The sequence below is a fragment of the Molossus molossus genome, unplaced genomic scaffold (genome assembly GCF_014108415.1).
Source record: "Molossus molossus isolate mMolMol1 unplaced genomic scaffold, mMolMol1.p scaffold_m16_p_12, whole genome shotgun sequence".
NCBI lineage: Eukaryota > Metazoa > Chordata > Mammalia > Chiroptera > Molossidae > Molossus > Molossus molossus.
The window spans coordinates 21,643,884-21,656,538 of record NW_023425347.1 but is presented as its reverse complement, the minus strand read 5'-3'; the positions used below and the strand labels follow the sequence as shown (position 1 = coordinate 21,656,538).

At 39.7% G+C, this 12,655-nt stretch overlaps 1 pseudogene; it reads right to left on the bottom strand.

Annotated features, from left to right (window-relative positions):
• Positions 1–9,173: 9,173 nt before the first annotated feature.
• On the bottom strand, positions 9,174–9,457 carry LOC118627112 (annotated as a pseudogene).
• Between the last annotated feature and the right edge of the window lie 3,198 nt (positions 9,458–12,655).

Sequence of the window (12,655 nt, the reverse complement as noted above, 5' to 3'; positions counted from 1 at the left end):
AATGAGATGCTGGAATGTGGAATGCATTATTAGCTCACCATCCTATTTCAAGGGCTTGAATTTTGATAATCAGAATATAATAATTTAAGTATTTTGTAATTGTCAGTGTCTGATCCACAAATATAGTATGTATCTGAAAATACATTCTAAATACATTACAGGATAAAATCTCAATAAACTAGTAGCTTCTATCTGCTGGAAAAGAATCCAACAAAAGAAGCACTAAGGGATTAAGTACAAATTGCTTGTTGGAGAACAGTCATAATGATGTAAAGTACAGCATAGGGAATATAATCAATAATATTGTAATAACTATATGTGGTGTCAGATGGTTATGAGATTTATCAGGATGACCACTTAGTGAGCTATATAATGTCTAATCACTAGGGTATACACCTGAAACTAATATAATAATGCATGTCAACTATAATTAAAAAATAAAAAATGATTTTAAAAAAAGAAGCTCTACAATATATAATTTCCAAATTTTTATGAGAATGCACTGTTTTCATAATACTGGCTTTACGTATACAGAAAGGAATGCACATCACACACACGGGTGCTCTTCCAGGAAGCGGGCTGCTGCAAATTTGTCATGATAAGCAATTTGTTCCACTCCAATATGTCTACCTACTTAGTTCATGCTTTTCTTGCTATTGAAAAACTTTTTAAAAATGTTTCTTTACCTTGCAAGTAGTAGTCTGACCTTCAAATCGCTCAGATTCTACAAAATGTAAGTCATTTGAAGCAAAAACAATTACTGAGAATGCTACCTGGGCAGGTAATTCGCCAATTAACGTCAAGAGTGCTCAGGAATGAAAACTTTCTCATTGCAAATGACTCCTTCAAATGGTACATTCAGTTTGACACAAAGATAGTTCCTGTGACAACAAGCTTATTAGCGTATTTTTAATATGAGTTAAAGGTACAAAACCATAGAAGTCATTTTCTTTAAAGTAATTGCAGAACAAGACATTAACTATTATCAAAGCATATGAAATGTGTTGAAAAACTTACAAAGAAAACTGATGCTGTGGAAAATTTTAAGTACATTTCATATTGACAACCCAAAATACAAGAAAAATGCCTGGTGCATGTTTTTAGAGAATGTTCATGCAAGATAACAGACTTTGAATATAAACAAGTACCTAGAAAACATTTTGAATTACTTAAAAGGATATCTGTTCTTTTAAAAAAATGTATGAATTTGTGAAGTAACTGCTGATAAATGCCTGAGGGGATATAGCCGTTGAGCTGGCCTGCAAAATGATGCATTCCTCCAAAGACACTTTACTTCTACTGACAAAAACACAAAATGGAAAAAATAATATTCTGTATGGAATCTAACTCAATCACAGAACATCATGCATTATATACATATATTTTAGTACTTCTTTTGTTGGATTTTTTTCCCAGCAGATAGAAGCTTCAGTAAAGAGATAATAATAATATCTAATATTTGGTGAGTTCTTGGTATACACCAATAACTAGTCTAAGGATGAATGTTTTGTATTAATTCATGTAATACTTACACTTGGAAGTAATAGTTTTATCTGACTTTATCAGAAATCATTAAATTGTATGATTGACTCTTCTTGATCAACTCTCCAGAAAACTATATAAAAAATATTTTAGTTAAGTGAAAATGTGAACACTTTTTTTTTAAATTCTCACCTGAGTATATCTTTCAATTTATCTTCAGATAGAGTGGGAGAGAGAGAGAGGGCAAGAGAGAGAAACATCGACGTAATAGAGACACACCGACTGGCTGCCTCACACATGACCACAACCAGGGCCAGGGACTGAATAGCAACTGAAGTACATGCTCTTGGCCAGAATCAAACCTGAGACTCTTTGGTCCACAGGCCGATGCTTTAACGGCTGAGCCAAACTAGCCAGGGCAATGTGGACACTTTCTTTTAAATGTGCCTTTTATGGAGCAAAATGACTCTCAAAGTTATCATTAACACCAGGGGAAAATGTTCTTATCAAATATTGCTTGGTACTATTCAAATCCTACTTGTCTTATTTTCTAATTGATCATTGCTCTACATTATACAGCACATTTCGTCAAATTATTTATAACACTCTATTATTTGCATTATTTATTCTATCTGTTGTCATATAGTAATGTCTGTCTAGGAAATGTCTGTCTGCTTCATTTGAATGTAACGTTTTCCCCAAAGCTAAAAGCTCCTGGGAGACAGTGCCAACTTTAATCTACTTCTCTTTTCTTGGGGCCCGGAACAGTGCTAGGCACACTGTAGGTGTTCCAGTTGCTTCGAGCTGAAGTCCATTGAGCACCAGTGCTTAAAAATGATTTTCCTCGCCTTAGGATGCAGTCTAATAACCTTGGGAGAGTCTCAGGTGTGAGGCAATATTCAAGCGCAAGGCTGCCTGCTCGGGTAGCTGGTGGAAGGAAACAGGGCCCAGCTCCTTCCCTGAGAAGGTTCAGCAGCGGCCTCTTTAGTAGAGCGACAAGTTTACAAGTGCGGCATTAAATACCTTCCTCCTGCTTAGCAAGAAGTAAACGGAACTAAGAAAAGTCAAATGTGCACAATTCTACATGGTAAGCCAGGCCCTGCTCCAGCTCCTTGCTAAGTAGGTAAGTTCAGGCGCCTCCATCTACCTGGCCCAGCCTTATTTTCCCCTTTTGTAATTTTGAAATAACCCCAGAGCTTTTAGTAAAGCACTATAAAGAAAATATTTCCTGTCCTTGTAAACACTCAATCAATACCAGCTATTATTACCTCTCAGTAGGCTATTGGTGGAGCAATATAGAATGGACCTTTTGTTTAACAGCTGACTGTTTAGCAGATGGCTTTGGTAAGGAAGGAGACAGAGGGCCCCTCTCCAACTGCGGAATGAATGAACCAAAGGCAATGATGGCTGGAGCACTTTCACCTGGTGAATCTGTAGGACACACCCACCAAACACTTAGTATTTGCAAAACTGCTTTTCTTGCCCAGTGGGAAGAGAGTCCTGTTCTCTGAGCTGGTGGGCATCCTGCAAGCTCCTTTTCTAACAGCCCCAGACCCATTGGAGCCCTAGAGGTACCAGCCCAGGTTCAGCTTCAGCTCCGGTGATCTTGAGCCTCCTCCCCAAAGCTTGCCAGATGTAAGGTAGAGGAGTCCCTTCATTCTCCTGGTGAAGCCATAGCAGCTCAGGAGTTGGAGTTAGAGGTGGACGTTGCAGGGAGAGGAACTGTGCAAAGGCAAGGAGGGGAAGGTCACAGCACAGAAGGAACAGGATGGACGTGGCCCCGGGTTTCTGGCTTTGAGGGCTGAACTGACCTCCCTAAGCGTCAGTTTCCTCATCTAGGCGTATTTCCCACCATAACACTTGCCTTGCATACTTCAAAATGTTACTTGAAATCCAATAAATAAAGGGACTCCCAAAAACATATTTTGGAAGTATAAAGGTTCATTATTTCCTCAAGACACTACTTGAGAAGTATTCAAAAGCTGTATCTTTCAAACCCCTCCTTCTCCGTGGGGATCTCAGACAAGTCGTTGGACTCAGCTTGTCTGGGAAGTGGGCATAACTCCATCTCGCTAGATTAGTGTGAGATATAAAAACACAAGTGCACTCAGCTTTCTGCAAATTCCAAGGTCAGCAAGAAAGTGTACATGGATTATTTAAATGCTTCTCCTAAGAAAATACCCCAGGTTTATGTCTGAGACATATTGAAAAAGCCAGACATCTGTCCATTGCATACAGAACAGCAGAATCAAGGTTCTGTCTCTCTTCCTGACCCCTCCTGGTCACATCATTGGTTCTTCCTCTACTCCCACATATATTCCCTTTAATTAGAGTGTTGAACTCAAAGTTTTGCCATTTCTTGCTCCCTCTATTTCCCTGAGGCTGTTCCAACAGATTCTCTAAACCCCATACCTTACAATTAGACAGACAAACAGTCCTCCAGGGGACCGAGGTCTGTGCCCAGTTTGCCTGGTCCAGCTCACTCCCAGTCTGCTCTGGGTATTTGCTCAGAGGTGGCGGAGGCATCATTAAGTTCCTGGTTCCCTTGGAGATCAGGGTTGCAAGGTTCACATAGGGTGCATTCAGCTCACACATTCTTTCAATCTCTGTAAAAAATTAAAATGCAGCAGGTATTGTTTCTGCAAATCTCTATGCAAATACTTTCTGCCCGTGCTGACCAAGGAAATCAAGTCCATTAGAGCAGCTAGAGCTCATTCTGCCTTCCAAGAAGAGAAGGCTCATAAATACTAGTCTGCTGGAACAGCAAGCAAATTGTTTTTAAATGCATTCTCTTTGGCTTTTAAGTCTCTTTGGTTTCTGAATATGAGCCAATTAATATGCTCTTTGACATCACAAAAGTGGAAACAAGTCTCTAAAAAAGGAGTAGATGCAGATTTGAATAGAACCAAATATTCCAAACCTTATCAGAAAATGCTGCTCCATCCCATTATATTTCTTCTCAATATCCAACATCCCCCAGACGATATAATCCACAATACCAAAATGAGGAAAAAGTCACTTGCTTAGACATATAGCTCCACATAGGATGTGAACATTAAAACATGAACTTATATCTGATGAAATCCCCAGTGCCTTATGGGAGGCAGCATGGCATAGCTGTTATAGATCTGGGTTTGAATCCTGATTCTGCCCTGTGTTATCTAGTGACCTTGATTAATATTTTAATATATTTCTGAGGTAGTGGTATTTGATTAGGGGCATTGAATGGCAAAAATATGATTAATTCTTTTGCTATATAATCCATTCCATTGCTTGCTTGGCAACAACTCAGGGGATTCATCCTTAAAATTCTGTTCTCTAGAACCACTTCCAGTAGCAAAATCTGAATTTGGGTCAGAAAAGCAGAACCAGTAGGCAATGGAGGATGATAGATAGATAGATGATAGATAGATAGATAGATAGATAGATTAGATAGATAGATAGATAGATAGATAGATAGATAGATAGATAACAGAGAGTTAGATGATAGCTAGCTGGGTAGCTTAATAATCAGTTACAGAGAATTGGCTTACACTTGTGGGGTGACTAAGCAACCCCAGCATCTGTAGGCTGGACAGTCAGGAAGGATCATGAGCAGAATGATACCCATGGGCATGAGCCAGAATTGCTTCTCTCTGTAAAAGCAAACTCAGCCCTGATTTTGAGGTCTTCCAACTCCTTCAGGCAGGTCCACTCAGGTTATCCAAGGCAATCTTCCTTACTGAAGCTACAGTGACCAGAGTGTCTAATTATATATTCAAAACACCTTTACAGCAAGATCCAGATTAGTGTCTGATTGAAGAACTAGTCTAATGTAGGAGGGACCATAGTCTAGACAAGTTAACACATGAGAATATCATCATAAATATTTTAAAAGTCCTATGCAAGGTATAAATATAAAAATACTTGCATGACCTCTGTGTTGAAAACTACAAAATCATTAGGAGAGATATGCTGAAAAAAAACCAATGGAATGTTACCTCGTTCATGAATTGAAAGGTTCAATATCGTAAAGCAAATGATTCTCCCAAAATTTAACAATAGATGAATACAATTCTAATGAAATCCCTGGCAGATTTTGTATATGTGTTGAAATTGACAAATGAATTATAATATTTAAGTGGAAATGCAAAGGCTAAAAATCACCTAAACAATCCTGAACAAGAAGAGAGCTGGATACACTCCAGATGTCAAGATTTCTTATAGTCTGGCCAGTGTAGCTCAGTGGTTGAGCATCGACCCATGAATTAGGAGGCCACCGGTTCAATTCCAAGTCAGGACACATGCCCAGATTGTGGGCCCGATCCCCAGTGGGGGACATGCAGGAGGTGGCCAATCGATGTTCTCTCTCACCAATGTTTCTCTCTATCCCTCTCCTTTCCTCTCTCTCTAAAATCAATAAAGGGAAAAAAAAAAATTTAAGACTTATTATAAAGCTATATTCATTAAGACGGTATTGATGTCCATGAAAATAGAGTAATAGATCAAGAGAACAGAGTGCAGAAACGAAAACATTCATGTGAGGTCATTTGATTTATGACAAAGGGGCTACTCACTGCAATGCAGTGTGGGAAACGATAGAATGTTCTATAAATGGTTCTAGGTCAACTGGATGAGGCATGAATAAAAAGTGAGTCCTTGTTCTTACTTCCTATCATACACCTATGAAATCTGTCCCAGAGAGACTGTAGATCTAAATGTAAGAGGTAAAATAATAAAACTTTAAGGATAAAATATATGGGCATATCTTCATGACCTTGGAGCAGACAAAAATTTTATAAATAGGACCAATAACCTCTAGCTATAAAGGTATGTATATGTGTTTTAATTTATATATGTTACCATTAAGAATTTCCATTCATCAAAGACACCATTAAGAACAGAATAGAGTGCAGAAATAGACCCATGTGTATGTAGTCAAATCGATGTTGGAAAATATTCTGCATTCCTTTCAATTAGAAAAGAAAAATGTTTCCAATAAATGGTAATAAAATCATTAAATAACCATATGGATGGAAAATGATCCCTGACTCCTACCTTACACCTTATTTAAAAAGTCTTAGGATGTATCATAGACCTAAATGTAAAACTAAAGTTAAGTGCTAATAATAAATAGTCTAGTTCTTGATCTGAATGCTGGTTACAAGGCTGTATATGTTTTGTGAAAAATTGTAACTATACACTATATTTTTTTGTATGTGCACTATACTTCTATAAATAATACTATCTATATGTGTGTGTGTATGGACAGATAGATGATAGATAGATAGATAGATAGATAGATAGATAGATAGATAGATAGATAGATAATAGATGATAGATAGATAGATAGATGATAGATAGATAGATAGATAGATAGATAGATAGATAGATAGATAGATAGATAGATAAAGTAGACTGATAGATTTTGGTTTTTACATTAAGCCCTAGTCCATGTATCACTTTTAATGATCTCTAATCTCCCCTACCTTGAACTTTAGTAGTATATATTTGTGTCATAGTCTGTTCAGGCTGCTTCCAGTGAAAGTACCACAGAGGGGTGGTTTATGCACAACAGACATTTATTTCTCACAGTTCTGGAAGTTGCAAGTTCAAGACCAGGGTGCCAGCATGGTCAGGTTCTAGTGAAGGCTTCTTCCGAGTTGGAGGCTGTTGATTTGTGTTCTCACGTGGCAGAAGGGGCAGGAAGCCCTCTGGGGCCTCCCTTGTAAGGTCGCTAATCCCATTCATGAAGTCCCCACACTCATGACCTCACCACCTCCCAAAGGCCCCACTCCTCATACTATGGGCATTAGGTTTTCAACATATGAATTTTAGGTGAAAACAAACATTTGAGCTATAGTCATTTGTAGCTCCTTTGTGATACATCTGAGTTTTCTCCCTGTAGTAATATTACCAGGATACACATTTTACTTCCTCTACTAGACTATAAATAGATCCATCGAAGAGTCTACCAGTGTTTTAACCATAGTAAGTGATTAGTAAGTAAATACCGAAGGAGTACATAAAACCATGATTTAGTTTTAAAGAAGCCTAAAACCTCAGTTTTTTTAAGTCATGATAGCATTGAAGCATTGATGGGTAAATGGATTGCTGACAACGGTTGGTGTAAACTAATTTCAGGCATAAATTATATTTTTAAAGTATTTTATACATAGAACATATATATTTCAACAAAGCAAGGTAATGGTACAATTTTTTAACAGTTGACTATCAATGGATTTTATTTTCTAAATTAAAATGTGTATTTGAACATGCAACTGTAGTGCACTGGTGTGTAAGAGGGAGAGGCACCATAGTCCATTGGCTGATACGTTTACTAGATACTTGGACTACATCAAGTTGTGATTATCTGTTTATTTTCCACTTTTTTATTTCAAACTGTATCCAGCTTTATTGAAGATACATTTCATAAATAATCATGGTATTTTAGGCAAGACATGGGCAGGCAATTGTTAACAGTATACAACAACTTTCAAACTGCCTTCTTCAATGGGCTTCCAAAACCAGAAAGCCGCTGTAAAGCCCGATGAAGCTTCATCGGATGCTCTGGACGGGCAGAGTTAGAGTGGGGGTTGACATTTCACATTAAGCATGTTGTTTAACAACGTTTCACAAGCTGACCCTGACTTTCAGGAAATAAAATGAAAATGGCAGAATGATCGATCTATAGACCCACAATCTGAGAAAGGATCTGCTGCTCTTTTGAGGGAAACCATGTCAACGGTGACACTGGAAAGTCCAGGTTGCCCAACATACTGGTAACCAACACACGCGTCCCAACAGGTCTCTGGCGTAAGGGACTCCTGTCTATGCTTAGAGTGGAGAGGGAGAAAAGGACATAAAAATGAATTTTAGTATTCCCACACCTCAAGGTGTTTGTGCCAAGGTGGTTAATGTGGGTCAGCATCAAGGGATCCTTCCTCCCAGGAACCAAGAGGAAGTGTCTCAAAACTAGAAGGGAAAGGTGTTTTTTCTCACATCAGCCCAGCTCTGGAGACTTTCTATTGGTACTATATGCGCCCCCCCCAAAAAAAAACAATGAAGTGTTCTGTGTGCAAACAATATAACTTAATAAAAGTAAAACAAAATTCTGCATTTTTATAAAACTTGATAAAAAAAAATAGTATTTCACATCCAGCAGGTGTGGCTCAGTGGGTGAGTGTCCACCCCTGCAACAGGAGGTCACCGGTTTGATTCCTGGTCAGGGCACATGCCCAGGTTGTGGGCCTGATCCCCAGTGGGGGGCATGCAGGTGGGGGGGCATGCAAGGGGCGGCCAATTGATGTTCTCTCTCATCGATGTTTCTATCTCTCCCTCTCCCTTCCTTTATTGATTCTAAAATCAATAAAGGAAAAAAAAAAGCCCTGGCCGGTTTTGCTCAGCGGTTAGAGCATCGGCCTGCGGTCTGGAGAGACCCGGGTTCGGTTCCCGCTAAGGGCGCGTACCTCGGTTGCAGTTTGTCCCTGGCCCTGGTCAGTTGTGTGGGTGGCAGCCACTCGATGTGTCCCTTTCACGTCAATGTTTCTCTCTCTCTGTTCCTCTCTCTCCCTCCCACTCTACCTGAACAAAAAAATGGAAAAATGTCCTCGGGTGAGGATCAAATAAATAAATAAATAAATAAATAAATAAAATAAAAAATAAAGGAAAAAAAAAATTTTTTTTCCAAACTGTACCGTCACCACAAATACACAACTATCAAAAATGCACACACTTCACTTGACATCTCCAGCACCTTCAGCTTTCTGTGCCTGGTCTGTTTTGGCATCTCCGTTTTTTTCAGGGTTATTCCTATCCTTACCAGTATCAGTTTTCCCCTTTTTCCCTTCGGGTACTTTCTCTCCTTTCTTTGCAGGGGCCTTTTTAGGCCTGGGCTCCGGAGGAGCAGGTGTAGCTGACAATCTGGCGGATCTTCTCTGTCCTTCACCTTGGCTTTATCTCCCTTTGCATCCCCTTCAGCCTTTCTTTTGGGCATTGTTGCGGTGAGGGTCTGCAAAATGAACAATAAACACAAACACACACAAAGACAGACAAGACTACAGCCCCGAAGTCCTGCAGCTGTTTATTTTCATAGCTGAAGAGGTTGCCGTGGTCCCAGTTCTCATCAAGATAACGAATCTAACTATTTCCCCTGCTCAAAGGTCAGTGCTGCTCTTAAGAATATCTCATCCTTCCTGTTTGCAGGCAAGGAGGAGCGTGCCTGTGTGCAGGACTTCGCTCTGAATTGTTCTTAAGGATTGAGCAGCACTCCAAGGCATCTGTGTGCAGAATGTCCTTGTTAACCCTTGCATGAGTCCATCCGTGTGCGGAATAAACTCACAAACAATCTACAGGCATGATGGCGACAGTCGCAGGACTACAGGCTGGACACAGGGATGCAGCGGCGCATGGGCTTTGGTTGGTCTGGGGGTTGTCCTCGCCTCTCCACACTGCTAGCTATTTTCCACTTTCCTCATTAGACTTGGAGTCCCCTGGAGGATGGGGACCACATTTAATCCATCTTTGCAGGTCCAATTCCAATTTCTCAAATTATAAACCAATAGTTTTCATGAATGAATAAACAAAAGATAACTGTATAACTTGAAATGAAGAGATCTTTACTTCCCCAGCTCTGCTTTAACGTGTGCAGCCTGACAAAGTGAGAAGACATTTCCTTCTTCCTTCCTTCCTTCCTTCCTTCCTTCCTTCCTTCCTTCCTTCCTTCCTCCCTCCCTCCCTCCCTCCCTCCCTCCCTTCCTTCCTTCCTTCCTCGTTCCTTCCCTTTCCAACTACAACCTTAGCAACAGCACTGCTATGTGAACGGTAGACAATTTCTAGGTTCAATCCTCCTCTTATATATCTACTTCCTCTTCTGTCACACACTGGATTACATGTTGTAGTGTTCCAGAACAAGAGTGACATCTCTTGGGAAATCTTCTATCTTTAGATTCCTCTTTGTGGTGAGTTTAAGCATAAAAATCCATGATTCTCCAGGGTTAATAGGCCCCGGATAAGTGTCATACTCATTATTAACTCTACCTAAATTTCCCTAAATATTTCAGGATTGCAAAAACACTTTCTTTAAAATACAATTTCAATTCGTTGACAGGGATATCGTGGGTCCTGTATTGACTCAGATTCTGAAGTTACCTTCAGTCTCAGCAGGAAAGAATAGTCAATGAGCAAAGGAAGATAGCCAAGGTGTATGTCTACTATATACAGTATATACAGGGTAGGGCAAAAGTAGGAGAAAAAAGAGTGTGTGTGTGAGATAGATAGAGAGAGAGAGAGAGAGAGAGAGAGAGAGAGAGACCCAACACAAAGTAAAGGGAGGAAGAAAATATACACACAAATCTCACGAGAACACAGCTTGGTGGTTGTGTTCTTCTCTGCACGGCAGCCACGGGGAACTGGGAATGACCAGGGGGACAAGTGTTTGACTTCCTGCAGCCCTTCGTCAGAAGGCATGTCATGTAGATGAAGTAAATCTAAGATTTGGGTCCTTTACTTAGAAAACCTGGTAAATTTTACCAGCTAAGAGTTGGTTTCCGCCTCCTAACACCAAATTTATTTTCATTTTCTAGTTATATTTTCCACGCAACTTCCCACGAAAATAAACAACGAGAAACTACACTTCCTGGGGCTGTGCAGCTCTCAGGAGGGAGTATTTGGAGTGGCAAAGCTGGTCCCACATCCCTGAGATCAGATGGCATCTCTGCTCTTATCTAAATCTGACCGAATTGTGAATTTCAAGTTTCCTAATGTGTTTTTAGGTCCTGTTTTCAAATTCACTCCTCTCAATTAAATATCTTTCCTCCAAGTTGAGATTTTAAAAATACTGCCCAATGATTTGCTAGTAAAACATTATCCCCACCCTGGCCATTTTGGCTTACCAGTTCGAGCGTGGGCCCTCAAACGAAAGGGCTGTGGGTTCAATTCTGGTCAAGGGCACATACCTAGGCTGTGGGTTCAATCCCATCAGGGTCCTGTGGGCGGCAACCAATTGATGTGTCTCTCACATCAATGTTTCTCTCTCTCTTTCTCCCTCCCTTCCTCTTTTCTACTCTCTCTAAAAATCAATGGAAAAATATCCTCTGGTGAGGATTAACAAAAAACAAGTAAACAGAAAACATTATCTCCAAGTGTTTCTTAAATAATTGGCTAACATAATGAATTTGTTTTCTTGAGATGTCACACACACAAATTGCAGTACGGAGATCTGCTGTGTGACAGGAAGCACGGGGTGTCTTGCACCGTAATCTACTACACCACACACACGTTTTCACCAGCACGAATGGACAGCATGTGCATAATGCCCCCCACATTAATTGGAAAATTAAACCCCTTTGTGTATAAAAAAATCACACTGCCAGCCATAGGGAGGCAATTATTTTTATCTTTAAATTTGTATTTTGCCCTGGCCAGGTATCTCAGTTGGTTACAATGTCATCCTAATAGGCCAAGGTTGAGAGTTCGGTCCCTGGTCAGGGCATATACAAGAATCAACCAAAGAATGTGTAAATAAGTGAAATAACAAATTGATGTCTCTCTCTTTGATGAAAAGGGGCCACATACTAAACCTGACAAGCTCTTTGGAACATCAGGGTAAGTTCCCTCCCTAGACCCCAAATCCTCTCATTGTTATTATTACTGGCTTCCTTGTTGACTGCTAACTGGATAGTTAACTATCCAGTTAGCACCCATGTAAAAGGAGCCTGTATCTATCATTTTACTTTTTATTCAATCTCAGGTCCGCCCCCCCACCCCACACCCAATTTTGCTTTCTCCTGCCTCCCTAATCCATCATCAATGGACTTCCTGTAATTCACTTACATCTTCTCTTTTGATTGTAATGTATAAAATATGATGCAAAACTGCCGTTCTCTGGAGCATTGTCTCAGTCCTTTGAGAGTTGGCTTCTCAGTAATCATCATCAGTTTGGCTCAAATAAACTCACAAAACTTCTCTACAGATTTGATTTTTTCTTATGTTGACACTCTAAAATCAATCAATCAATAAAAAATTTAAATAATTAGTTCAGTGCTTGTTTAATAAATGTAATCTGACTATTGTATAGTATCTTTTATTGCAGCAGAGATACGGGCTACTCTGGGAACATAGTCTATGTCCTAAAGTCTGTCTACTCCGAGCCTCATGGAATAGTGTTAGAACTATTATTATCCTTCACTCGTCA